Genomic DNA, 14,906 nt, shown 5'->3' with positions numbered 1-14,906 from the left:
GTCTTTAGCTATCATTTGCTGACCAAATGTAGTCTAGATATAAGTTTGATATTTACTAATTCATTATCACACTGCTCTTTCATGTTGTTAGTTAATCCGTGATGTCATTAAACCTTCCAGACAACTCTTATTTCTTAGTAATTTAGTGAAATACACCAGCCTTACTAACTAGAATCTTTTGCCGTTTGGCTTCCCTACTAGAGGACTGCCAATTAAATTGCAAAAGTTCAATTTCTCTTGTGCATAAGAATTGGGTTCTATTGTAAGAACTTTTGTAAATGCCACAATGTACCCCCAACCCATCGCAACAATAAAAAATATCAAAAAATGGGTTCTGATTAGTTTAGTGTTAAAATAGTCTTATTTTTGGTACCTAACTAACTCTCTGACCTGGGGCCCTTCTAAGTTTGTTTTTATATAGAAAACAAGGGAATATTCCTAGTAGTCAATGGAAAGGTATAGGAAATGTATATGAATATGGTTATTGCTCATTAGTAGGGAAGTCTGATTTTTATTTTCATGTACTTCTCACAAAAATGCATTAACTCTTCAAAAGTTAAAATTAATCAAAGAAGATAAAGGTTTCTCCTGGAATAAAGTCTTAACTATTGTGACACTACTGCTTTTCTCTGTCCTTAAGAATTAATTTTTAAAAAGGTATTTTTTTAATAGTAAAAAGAATTATTCATTTAGAATGGAAGACCATGTACTTCAATTAAATTTTATAATAACTAATTTGGAAAGACTGACAATTAAATTTTTTATCTCTTCCCACTCAAAAATTATTTTTTTCTAGTCCCAGACAACACCAGCTACAGCTTTCTAGAAGCTTTCATAGTATACAGATACCAAGAACCTTCAAACTTAACCTTAGCTTCTCCCTGTGTTCCATTTTCTCTGGCTTATACAGAGAGAGCACTTTTATTGTAAGGCTGTGGGACATACTTAAGTAAAAAAAAAAAAGGTCAAGTCTTTAAGAGATAAACATGAAGGAGAGGGACAGCTGGAGTCATTTTCTAGCATTCAGTGTTTGGCAGGAAGATAACTCAGGTGCCAGGAGTTTTTCCTTGTATTTCTTGGGTGAGTTTGGGTTGTCTTGATTTTGTTCCTATGGTTCTTCCTATAATGACTCTCTGTTATGGTTTGATATGAAATGTCCCCATAGACTCATGTGTTAAAGGCTTGATCCCCAGTTGTGGCATGATTTTGGGAGGTTTTGGAGTAAGAAAGTCACTGGGAGCATGCCAGTGTCATGTGTTTGTATTTGTCACAGTGATGAAAAGTCTAACACACCATCTCTCAAACAGTCTAAATATTCTGTTTGTTCTTGATCTTGCCCTGATGATTCCTCATCTGCATGTTAGTTTTCTTTTCTTCAAAGAATGTCAAAGAATATAAAATAATCAATAAATAATTATTAAAATAATCAATTGAAAATAGTATATGTTTAGGGCACTCTTTTATTTTATTAAGTTCTTGGGGCTCCCTATCATAAAATTTAGTAGTATGATGGGTTTAACTTTGCTAGAAAGATGATGGAACTTCTACACATAAAGAGGAAGTTCTCATTTCATGTATCTATGCCAAGGTAGTAGAACTTTACTCTAAGTAAAGTTAGAATTACTTTACAATAGCTATCAAATTGTGCTTTCATAATTGAGATTACCATAAGAACAGCAGCTTATTTGATCATTAGAAAAAGTTAAATTATGATTATGAGATTCCCAATTGTTAATCCTTAAAAATAGAAAAAATGTATTTTATATAGTAATCTAAGTAATTCAGGGGACTAAGTCTTTTAGAATTTCTTACATTAAGTTACTCTTAAAACAAAAACAAATCAATAACCAAAGACATGTAGTTGTATGACTATATACATTGTATGTATTATACATCAAGTGACATGAATATACCTGAGCCAAGTCTCATGACTCTCTAACTGCCATGGAAACAAACAGAAATTCACTTACTACAGAAATGCAATATTACTTCTATCTAAAAGTGAAATTACTATTAGTTACTAATGTGCATATGAAAATTATATTGATTTTGTATATAGGTAGAATTCTCACCAGGGAAACTTATTAAACCCTTGAAGAAGACCATTAAATAAATATGAAATAATTCATGTCCATATTACAAAATTAAAAATTGAAAAGCATTTGAAGTTATAGAAAACTATTTGATAAACTTGTTTGAGTATATCAGTTTTAAAAATTATTTGCATACTTGTTTAGATTACACATGTACAGATGACATAAAATACAAGAAGTACAAAAGTAATACATGAAAGTAACTCCTTTTCATCTCTGATACTCAATCCCCAAATTATCTTCTTCATCGATACCCGCTAAAACTAGTTCATTATGAATCCTTGCATAGATATCCAGTGTCTGTATTAATAGCTGTGTGACAGTGACCACATTACTTAACCACTCTTAGTTTTATAAACTTTAAAATAAGTTTCCCATAGTTACGTAGATTCCATCCCCTTTTATTTTCATGCAAGTTGTAGCATGTTCTAATCTCAAGAGCTCCTTCTTTATCAGTTACATTTAAGATAATATTTGCTTTTTAATGACTGAAGACTATGTCATTACAGGATATATAACTATATGTAATCTTTCTTTTAACTTCTGAAATATTGCCTGATTCATTCAATACTATTGTATTCAGCTATCCTCAGATAAGATAAAATATATTTGAACAGATTATGTTTTGAAAATTATTCTTAATATTTTAGAGTGATTTTTTTCTTTTGCAACACAGCAGGGTCAAATTTCATATGGTGGTCTTGTTCCATGTAGCTACTTACAGTTCAAGGTGATCTTACTACCACTAGCTCATTTGTTCATTAATTCATTTTTAATAGACACTGTTATAATTTCTGCTATTACAATAATAAAGGTTTCATGGGAAATCCATTTTAGTATAAGAAGAGATAATGAAATAATTATAAAACAAACTCCCTTCAACACTCACTCATAATGAAACTCTGAGTAGCCTAGGGAAGGAAGGGAGGGTCCTTAAGATAATAGAGTAGTTACAAAATATTTTATTGCAAGATTCCTCTTGAGAACAAGAAGAAATCTATTGAAAGATTTCCCACTAAGTGAAGAATAAGTGATATTACCATCATCACTTTTATTTAAAATTGACCTGAGGCTAGGCATGGTGGCATAAGCCTCTAATCCCATTACTTGGGAAGCTGAGACAGGAGACTCATGACTTCAGGCCAACCTGGGCTATATAACCAGACATGTTTCAAAAATAAAATAAAATAAACTTCTCAAGATCTGAGCCAGAGTCAGTGCAATCAGCCACAAAAAGAAACAAAATTCATAAGGTCAGCAAAGGAAAAATAAAAATGCCAGTATTCACAAATTACATGATAGCATAGGTAGAACATGTAAAAGAATGAATAGATAAACTATATAATTAGTAACTAAATGTAGCAAAGTTACTAGATACAGCATCAATGCACAAAATCAGTGTATTTTTAAATGCCATCAACAAAAGAGTGGAAAATTAAATAAAAACAATACACCACTATTATACTAACAAATTAATAAGTGTAACTAAAGAAGACCTAAATATATCCAAGTACTTGAAGATGTAACATTTAAAATGCCAATTTCTACAAATTAATCTATAGGTTTAATTCAATCTAAATCAACATTCTTGCAAAAATTGTTCTCAGATATTGGCAAGCTGATTCTTAAAATTTATATGAAAATGAAATGGCCAAGAATAGTCAAGTCAATCTTGAAGAAGATGAACGAAATTGGAATTATTATTGAAGACATGATATTATTATTAATTATGAAGTTACAGCAAATAAGACATTGTGATGGACACAAATAGACCCAACAAACAGGAAAGGAAATCCAGCAAGAGTCCACATGGATATGTTCATCTAATTTGTGATGACACCACAGTGCAGTGGGAAAGGACAGCCTTTCTAATGCTTGGTGCTAACTGGATAACTTTACGTTAAGGAGAAGGTATCTGATACATACACAAAAAATATTCCAGATGGAACACATATTTATAAATTTTAAGAGGGTAGAAAAATATTTTCATGATCTATGATATGCAAAGATTTCTTAAGCAAGACACAAAAAGTTGACCATAAAGAAAAGAAATAATAAATTGGGCAACATTAAAATGAAATATTTTGTTCAAAAATACCAATAGGAAAAAGAAAAGAAAAGCTAGGCAGTGAGAGAACCTATTTGCAACACATATAATTGAGAAAGCATTCATTAAGAATATATAAAGACTTTCTACAAATCAATAATAAAAACCAGCTTGGAGGCTGGGGAAGAGAAGAGGTGGTCAAAACAACGTATACAGGTAAGTAAATGTAAAAACAATAAAATAAAATAAAATAAAAAATAAAAACCAGAAAATAGAAAAAAAGTGCTTTTCAAAAGAGAATCTCCAGAATAACTAAGAAACCTCTGAGAGAAACTCATTTGCTATTTTTCAGAGAAATACACATTAAAACCATCAAATGATATTTCTATATGCCTTCCACAAAGACTAAAATTAAAAAGAAAAACAGGATGAAATAGTGCCAGGTTGTAGAGCCACAGGAGTATCACTCAGACTATTGCGATATAAGTTGGTTAAACCAGTTTGGAAAGCTAGTTGACATTTTCTATTAAAGTTTATCATATGTATGCCATGCTAGCAATTCCACTCCTGGCTGATAACCAATAGAAAAAAGAAAACTTAAGTCCTCTGAAAGGTAGTAGAAAAATGTTTACAATGGCTATTCAAAAAGCCATTGGAAATCCAACAAACCACACTGGAGTGTAATGGACAAAGAAATGTTAGTATATTCAAACAATGAAATAATACACAGAAGTGAAAAATGAAAGAATGACAACATATACATAACAGTATTTATTAAACCAAAATAATGAACAAAAAATATGAGTGCAGGTGGATCCTTTAGCACCTGTCTCAAGTCAGGCAAAACTAACAAGATGTTAGAAGTCAGGATAGTGGTATTCTTTAACAGAAGCCAGCAAGTGTTAATAGGTGCAAGGCGGAGGGATTCAGGAACTGTTCTCTTTCTTGATCTGTTATGAGTTGCACAGCTATGTAGTTTCTGAAAATTCACTGAAGATCACATTTGTTACTTACATATTTTATATATGTAGATTATAGTTCAATTAAAAAGGCATTAGATAGTACCATAAACTTTCAAACCATTAACATTTTCTAAAGGTTAAAAATACTAAGTTCAATGGAGTTAAATGACATGAAGAAAAACCAGGGAAGGATGTAAAGAATGTAAGAAAGTGTGAGTAAGAGGGTTGTACAATTTTAAATAGAGTGACCAGAGGACCCTTATGAGTACAGTTAATCTTCTTTTCTTACCTGTATGGTAAAATTTCCCTGAAAATCCCAGGTTGAATGTAAAATTTGTGATTTGTGCACGCAGAAGATTCTGAGTATCAAGCAGGGCCTGAAATACAGAATTAAAAAAAAATATTTATCAGACTGAGAATGGTATCAGGTAGTTTTAAAGACATCTTCCTTTTTTCATTCAGAGAATAGAACAGTTCTATACATGAGAGAATTAAATGATGGAAAATTGTTTATCACTTTAAGATTGAGGCATAATTCTGAGATTACATAAAACTCATACATATATTTGTCTTTTAGCTTGCAATAAATCAGTAAAAAGTATCATCAGCTGGAAAAGGGAAGTTAAATGAAACGTTTAATCTGTGTATATCAAAGGAATTTGTATCTAGTACCTAAGATATTATCCCTTTCCTCCATCCCTCCCTCTTTTCCTCCCTCCCTTCCTTCCTTCCATTTTGTGGTACTGTGGTTTGACTCAGGATCTCACGCTAATTAGGCAAGCATGCTACTACCTGAGACACGCACCCAATCATTATGTTTTAGTTTGTTTTTCAAATAGGGTCTTGTGATAACTTTAACGGTTCTAGATTACAGGCCTTTGACACCATGCCTGTCTAATGGTTAATCTTGTTAACCTTACTGCATTGAGAATCCCCTAACTGATTATAAAGCATACCCTTGGGTTTGTCTGTGGGGTGTTTCCAGAGAGAATTAACAAAGAGGAGAAGACACTCCCCAGATTGTGGACAGTATCACTCAATAGGCTGGAAGCTGGGATGCAATAAAAAAAGGAGAAAGGCAGCTAGCACAAGTAGTTTGTCTCTCTCTTCCTCCTCTCCCTTCTGGATGCCATGATGTGAGATGCTCAGCTCTATCATTCCCCCCCTAACATGATGGACTGAAACCTTTGAAACTGTGAACCAAAATAAATAATTCCTCCCTTTAAGTTGTTTATGTCAGATGTTTTGTCACAGTGACCAAAACCAAACAATACCCTACTTTTTTCAAGTAAAACTATTTTGAAGCAAGGTTTTGTTATATCCTATAAAATATTTACTGGGCTATGAGTATTCAATGGACTATTTTTTATTTCTCTCCTTTTCTTCTTCTCATTTAAATTCCAATTCTTATGTTCTCTCTTCCTCCCTCCCTCCCTCCATTTCTCTCTCTCTCTCTCTCTCTCTCTCTCACACACACACACACACACACACACACACACACACTCACACACACACACTCACACATACAGTAAGAAAAAGTAGCACTGCTAGTTTTGTAAAGAATCTTGGTTTACACAGGAGGAAACTGAGATGAAATAACTTGCTCATTTTCATAGATAAAATTAGCGATACATACTAGATTAAAGGTATAAAGCTGAATTGGGTCCCATCCTAGATCACTGCCCTTTTTCATTAGTACATCTCAGCCACAACTAAATCTTGTTCTCTTGATAGTAGAACTGACACCTGGGAGCCCTTGTGTTATCATGTTCACATTCTCAAATTTTGGGGAGATAAACAGCATTGTATTCGGTGTCCATTTGATGGCTGTTTGCCTTATCAGAATGCAAGTGATTCTCCCTTTTGTGCATAAGCAGAGGAAGAGGACTCCTGAATCTCAAATTTAAATTCCCCTGACCATTTGTCAATTTTTGAAATTTAGGCATATATTTCTTTTTTTCTAGTACTTTTTTGTTTACATAAGCAAACTCTTTGGTGTATATGATTGACCCATGTAATATGTGGGTCCTGAAGGCCTTAAAAAATGGAAGGCAGGCCTTTTGCTGGGTTCTTCACACTTAACTACAGGACCAAAAGGATTAACTGATGGGATGGCAGTGCCAGTGGAGACAGGTTAGGTCTTGTCCTTCAGGCATTGATTGGGCAGGTAAAGGAGAATTGACCAGCTGAGCACAATGAAGTGAAGAAGGGGACTTCTACGTGGTAAGATAGAACTTGCAGAGTGCAGGAAGGGGTGCTAGCTGTGTGTTAAGGTGTGAGAATTTCCCTTTATGTCCTTGTAGAAGGTGTATCAGGTAAGGTCTCTTGGACTTAGAGTACAGGATAGGCGTGGGAGTCAGATTTCTCAACTGGAATTCTGGATCTAACCATATTCAGCTTTGAGCATATTGTTAAACTTTCCAAGCCTCAGCCTTATCATTTGTAAAGTAAGAATAGTAATTATTACCTCAAAGCTCTCTTGTGAGGATCAGTGAGATAATGAATTTACGCCGAGTTATAGTATGTGTTCAACAATTATTAAATGCTGCTCTTCTTCTACTACTACTGCTATGTGGCTGTTACTATTTTAAGTGATGTGGGGCAGTACATGTTACCTATCTGAACTTTTTCCTTCATTTGTACAATGGGAAAAAAAGAAATATAAGCTCTAAGGGGAAGGGAAGATAGGAAGATTCAGATTGTGGCCCACTTTATTGTTTCTTTTCTTATGGTCAACTTTTTGTGTCTTGCTTAAGAAATCTTTGCATATCACAGATCATGAAAATATTTTTCTACTCTCTTAAAATTTATAAGTATGTGTTCCATCTGGAATATTTTTTGTGTCTGTATCAGATATCTTCTCCTTAACATAAAGATATCCAGTTAGCACCAAGCATTAGAAAGGCTGTCCTTTCCCATTGCACTGTGGTGTCATCACAAATTAGATGAACATATCCATGTGGACTCTTGCTGCATTCTCTTTCCTGTTTGTTGGATTTATTTGTGTCTACCACAATGTCTTCTTTGCTGTAATTTGCAATTAATAATATCATGTCTTCAATAATTACTCCCCCGATTTTGTTTATCTTCTTCAAGATTGGTTTGACTGTTCTTGGCCATTTGCATTTTCTTATTAATTTGAGAATCAGTTTACCTATATCTGGAAGATTACAGGCATGAGACGCTGCTCCTGGCTATACTTCTCATATTTAAATTGTTTTTATAAGCCAGGTTTTGGGAGTGTCTATGACAAAACATAGTGTGCTTATTACTGACCTATCCTTGCAAGAAACATAAGCATCCAGCATTAGTCTCATCTTATATCCTTTCCACCAAACTCTTCATTACCAGAATAATTTCACTCAGCTTTATTCTATTTTAAGTTGAAATAATGTACTCATTATAATGTTCCCAAAATAGTGTAAAATGATATAAAATGATTCTTTATTCTCTATATGCAATATGTCTAAAATGAAGTGATAATATTTAAAACTTTAATCACAGTAAACTAAATCAATCCTGTAATACCTCATTCAAACATTGTTTTGGGCCACCAAACCCTCTGACTTGTGGGCCAAGGAGGAAGTGAGCCGTTGTCTCACTAAACAGTCACCAGTTAGCAGTGTCCTCACACACCAGCCCAGGAACCCTGACACAGATGCTCACTTTCAAAAGTGATTTAACTATTGAAAAATGGTGATTTTATTTTTAAGTGTTCCAATATATAGTATATATTCAGGATGGTAGTGTATATTTACAATTTCATGTGCCAGTGATTATTTTAAAAATAACACAATTTTCTAAGTAAGATAATTAAGTTGATATACATAAGAATATTAATATTATGAGTGTCATTCTTATTTTTCCAGTAATTAAGTAAACTTACGTGCGTGCATATGTACATAGGTATAGGTAAATTAGAGCCATAAAATAAAAATTAGAGTATACCAATTAGGATTAAAAGTAGGTTTAAATTTTTCATTTCACAGTATATTATGACCTTTCGCCTATCATACTAATCTTCCAAACTAAATTTTCTAATGGATGCAGAATATCAGTTACTCAGATGGGTGTACTATAACTCACTTAACCATTTTATTTTATTGTTGTACATTTAAGTTGTTTACATTTTTTGGCATATATTCCTACTGCTTTGTGTGTCAGTGTATATATAGTAATAAGGCAGCCATGTACATGGCACAAAATAATTTTGTTTATTCTTCAACAAACAAAACCACCTTCTGCAAGTCTGAAAATGCTTATCAAGGAATTAATAAGGAGCATAATGTCCAATAAAAATAGATGAGAATTGCATTTTGAGTGTAACTCAGCACAAAAACCTTCAAAATTATTTTTTTCAAATTTGAATCTAAGCTATTACCTTAGTTTTCAAGTCCTCAGACTGAAAAGCCGAGAATATTTGCAAGCATTAAAAAATCTAGTTAAAAGCAAAAATCTAATTTAAAGAAATCAAGCTCCATGAATTGAGCAAAATGGTAGCTTTTATATAACTTTGGATGTTATCCAACTTCCTTTATAGACTGAATACATCAAACAGAGTAAATTAGAGACAAAAAGTAAAATTAAACATAATTATAAAAATTTTATATGGCTATGTTAGTATTCATTACATGTGTGACATTCTTTGGGGGAATATCTGCTAATTTTTGTTTCTCATTTATGCTTTCTAGATTGCATTTTGACCTTTTTTATCATTTGTAAATGAACAAACTAGGTTAGTGAATCAAATTAAGGATGGAGAAGTTTTAGTGTTGGGTGTAGATTTTTAGCAACAGAAAAAACACTATATTTAAGCACAGAGTTTTTAGAGTTAAGATTTTCCAATCAATCATATACTACTAGTATATCCTAACTATATGTATCTATATCTGTCAGAGTAAATGAAAGCAATCAGGAAGTTAATTATAAACTCATTGTAATGGTTGGTTTTAATTGTCAACTTTATTGGATTTAGAAATACCTAGGATGTGGGTCAGGCATACCTCTGGGTGTGTCTGTGAGGACATTTCCAAAAAGGATTAACTGAGGTAGGAAAAAACCACCCTGAATGTGAATGGTAGTATCACAGGGTCTGGGACTAAAGGAGGAAAATGGAGAAAGCCAGTCCAGTGCTAGCATTGCCTTTTCTCTGCTTCCTGGCCACGATGATGTGAGTTGCTCTGCTTTGCCAGGCTTTCCCCACCATGCTGGACTGAACCCTCTGAAACCTTCAGCCACAATAATTCTTAACTCCCTTCAATCGTTTGTCAGGTATTTCAGCAATGCAAAGTACTAGCACACCCCTATACCTTTCTACCTTTCTCTCTCTCTTACACACACATACACACACACACTTGTGTACATGCAGGCATCAAGAATACTCAATATTCAGTGTAACTGATATTATTCCCATTTCAGACATGGCAGACATGACTCAAATAATTTAAGTGACTTCTCCTTCGTTGCAAAGCTGGTTAAATAGTGAAGAACTGATTTACATAAGGATTTTGGATTTCAAAAGTCACTGCTTCTGTTGTCCATAAAAACAAGAATGCTAACACTGAGTGTTGTTACCACTGATATACAGTAATATAAGGTAATATAATCCTTTAGAAGGGCATAGGATTGTATTGTGAGTTTCATTTTCAATAACTGGTTATCACTTTTAGTTTCCAAAACCTAAAAGTACAGGAGGAATCGGTTGGTCATACAATACCTGGGTTTTAAGATTCTCAAGAGAACCAGGACCAGTAAGAGATTTTATTAGCAAATGTGGTTATGTAGGCATGCTAGAGAACCATGAAGGCTGGTGGTATAATTTGCCTCTAGTTTGAAGATCTGAGAATTGGGATCTGATGCTAAAAGCTTGAGAATAAGGAGTGCTGTGTCTAAGGATAGGAAAGGATGAATGTCTCAGCTCAAGCAGAGAATGAATTTGTTTTTCTAATTTTTTTGTCCTATTCAGGCCTTCAATGCATTGGGCAGTATCCCTCACACTGGGGAGGCCCATATAATTTATTCAGTTCACCATTTCAAAAGCTTGTTTCTTCCAGAAACACCCTCACAGTCATACCTAGAAGTCATGTTTACCATATGTGTGGCTATCCCTTAGCCCAGTCAAGTCCACACATAAAATTAACCATCACATCAACCAAATTAGAAATGTTTACCCCTCTAGATTAAAGAACACTCATTCAGTGAACCATTTGTATAGTTGGGGCACAGGATGCTGAAGAACTATGAAGTGCTCTAATGGTCCTACATTTGGTCTCTTTCTAATCACATAAGAACTGGGAAAACACTGTATATTAAAGACTTATTCCTAGGCAAGGAAAACATTGAAATACACTGAAAACAGTTAACTAGGCTTAATGTTAGAAGAGAGTATCACACACAGCCGGAGGAATGATACCTTTAGAGAAAAATGGAAAATCATAAGCAATAAGGCCAGGATCAACTACTATTCCCCTCTCCACACACAAATAACATCAGCATGGACATCAGTAAGAAATGCAGGGAAGATAATTACTGGGAAACGTAATAGTCACTTTCCGCAATAACGTTTAGACTCTTGTCAGGAAACCTATACACAGCACTGCTCTACCTAACTTACGACATTCCTAATGTTAAAACAATCCCTCAGCTCCAAACTATCCATATTCTTATGTAATGCCTACACACTGAAAGGGGAAATCTGCTTAAAATATAAGAACCAAATGTGAGAATATGCTGTCTATGTCTTCCATGGGCTTTCTCCTCAGAATTTGCTAATTGTAAGAGATGTTTTAGGGATTGTCTTTCCTATCAAGTTGCTACTGGCCAAGGCCACCATCTGCTGAAGGCCAAGTCCTTGAACATGACCTCACCAACATGGCACGATGAATGAGTAGCAGATTTAGAATAAGAGTGGCTTAGGATTCTGACTTTGCCATTTGACAGCTGTGTAAGCTTGGATGAGCTACTGGCTCTTTCCAGATCACGGTTCCCTTCTGAATAGCAGGTCTGGTGTGATGATCAACTGACAAAGCAGTTATCGCCCCCAAACCCTTCCTAACATGTAGAAACTGAGTTGTAGCTCTATGAGTGAAACCTTTTTCACTTTCTTCTACCAACCTTAAAAATTTTTATCCTGTCACAAAATTCCATTTCCTATTTCTTCCTATTTGTTACCCATGTGAAAAATAAGACAAAGGTCTAAAATTTTAAATTATATATTTCAGACTGATCCTTAGTACTTTTAGGATTGTTTAATCAGCACTACAGAGGAATGTTATCTATCAGCTATCTATATAACCTTCATGGGCTTTGTATTTCTTTCTACATGATAGTAGGGAATTCAAATTGCACCCAGTGTTCATTCATTTCTGTTTGAACTGTATCAGCAGAATAAGGACAAATGTTTGTGTGAAAGCTAAGGAGAAAAGATTTACATAGTACTCTCAAATTATTTTTATTGCATACTTTAAATGTTCCACAGTATAAATTATGCATAAACTTTAAATTACATAGTAAGGGATGATTCTCCTAAAACATTTGTTGAAGCAAAATTGGCAGATAATGATATGTGAGAAGGAAACAGAAAATTATTAAGTGCTAGTCTCACTAAGTGAGAATGGTTATGCATATTTTATTTAGATTATGGTTGATATGCTTACATAGTCCAAATACTAACATACTTTTAAAAGAAGAAGTAAGTGTAAAAAGTAGGTCACAATTCCTTACAATATAGTATCTTTGGGAAACCATTATCTATGTCTCGTTCATTTAGTTATACAGAAAAGGGATTTTGTATGTTATCATTTAAATAATTTTAGTATCTTAATACTTTAAAATACTTGCTTTTTGGCAGCAAAGCAAAAAAAGAAGTGAAGTGTAGGATTTCACAAGACAGGACAGAGGCACCTCAATCCACTTACTATTCTAGGGCAAATTTCTTTTAGTACTTGCACAGGTATTTTGGAAATCCCTTTAGCAGCATATTTATTCTGCTCAAGAAGATAAAATGCTAAATACCTGTGAGCACACACACATTGACAATGACCCCTAGATATCCCCTCCAAAAGAGTTGTGTGATATGTGAAAAGAAAAGTGAGTTTGGAGCCTCACTGTGAACTCCAAGAGGTCGCAATTGTCTATCCTGTTCACTGCTGCGTTCCCACCGTCCAGCCTGATGTCATGAGCAAACCAGGGTGAGTATTTGCTGAATAGGGACATGAAAGAATTTCTGATTGATTGATCATGTGATGAAATCATAAATATTGAAAATGATTACATTATTTATTTTGAATATTATTTTACTATTTCATTTTCATAAAATGCTTTGAGTCTTGATAAAATTTGAACATTTGAAATTAAAAAAATCACAAAACATTTAATTTCAAATTATTCTGTGAAGACATAACCTATTTCAGTGCCTCTCAAACTTCTATGTAAATAAAATACAAATCCCTGGATTCCAACCCAGGATATTGAGCATTGTTGCTGAAGCAAGACCAAAGCATCATGGGAGATATCAATATCAGTGACCTCATGCCATGCTCTAAGAATCAGAATTCTATTCCTTGAATTCAATAATTCAAGATAGTTTATAATTTACTTATAGTCTTGCCGTTTACTTTAGAGTAAATCTTTTATCATAATTCTTACTGTACAGCATGCATGAGATGATTTCATGAGCTGTATAAGAAGTTGGTACTGTGAATTCTCAAATTGGAAATCACATAGAAGAATGAATACATGAGGATCAATCAGACTTTATTTGGGCTCCTAGAAACTGTGTTTGCTCAAAAGTACTCTGTGATTTTTAATTTTATGTGTTAATTTGGATGAGGCATGGTGTCTGAGGGGGGTTTGTATAGAACAGTAGTAATATTAGAACTGATAAACTGAGTAATGCCTGTTGCCCTCTATAATGTGAGTGGGCCTTGTGCATCAGTTGAAGGACTGCACAGAGTAAAACACAGGTAAGAGGAATTCTTCCTCCCCTTCTACCTTGAGTTGGGACACCAGTATTTTTCTACCTTTGAATTCAAACTGAAACATAAATTCTTTTTTTTTCCTTTGATGGAACTGGGGCTTGAACTCAGGGCTTCACACTTGCAAAGTAGTCACTCCTACTGCTTGAGCTGCACCTCCAGTCCATTTTGCTCTGGTTATTTTGGAGACTGGTTCTCATTAACTATTTGCCTGGGCTGGCCTAGAAGCATGATCCTCCCAATGTCAGTTTCCCAATTAGTGAGGCTTACAGTTGTGAGACACAGGTGCCCAGCTCTGAAACGTACACCAAGCCTTCTGGCCTTTAGACTGAAACATACACTAGTAGGCCTGGTTCTCAGGCTTTCAAAGTTGGTTTTCCTGGGTGTATAACTTGTGATTGCATATCTTGAGCCTTCTCAGCTTCTATAATCGCATAAGCCAATTCCTTAAATCTATCTATCTATCTATACTATTGACTGTTCAATCAATCATAACTGTGATGGAGAATGTATTAATAGGGCTTTTCCAGTAAAACTGAACCAATAGGAAGTTATCTACTTCTATCTCTTTCCAAACCCTGTGTCTATCACTGCTGGAGTAGTTTGAGTTAGAAATTATACAGTATAGCATTCTAGCCTCTAAAGTTTCACTTTATATCTTTGTTCACTTTATTTTTTTCTCTGTTTATTTTTTAGTTTAATTTAGAAAATATGAATGTCCCTTGTAGATGGGTAGCAGCAATCTGCTAATCAGTTTATCACTTTGGGTTAAGTATGGTAACTTAGAGTCAACAGCTTCAACCTAGGGAAGATAAGGTGTGAGGAAGCA

The 14,906-nt window shown here is 34.1% G+C and overlaps 1 pseudogene; it reads right to left on the bottom strand.

Annotated features, from left to right (window-relative positions):
- Positions 1-14,906, bottom strand: part of LOC141410907 (bifunctional heparan sulfate N-deacetylase/N-sulfotransferase 3-like) — a 173,485-nt pseudogene that overhangs the window by 113,105 nt on the left and 45,474 nt on the right.

This window comes from Castor canadensis, chromosome 9, assembly GCF_047511655.1.
Source record: "Castor canadensis chromosome 9, mCasCan1.hap1v2, whole genome shotgun sequence".
NCBI classification, from domain to species: Eukaryota; Metazoa; Chordata; class Mammalia; order Rodentia; family Castoridae; genus Castor; species Castor canadensis.
This window is presented reverse-complemented; position numbering and strand designations above follow the sequence as displayed.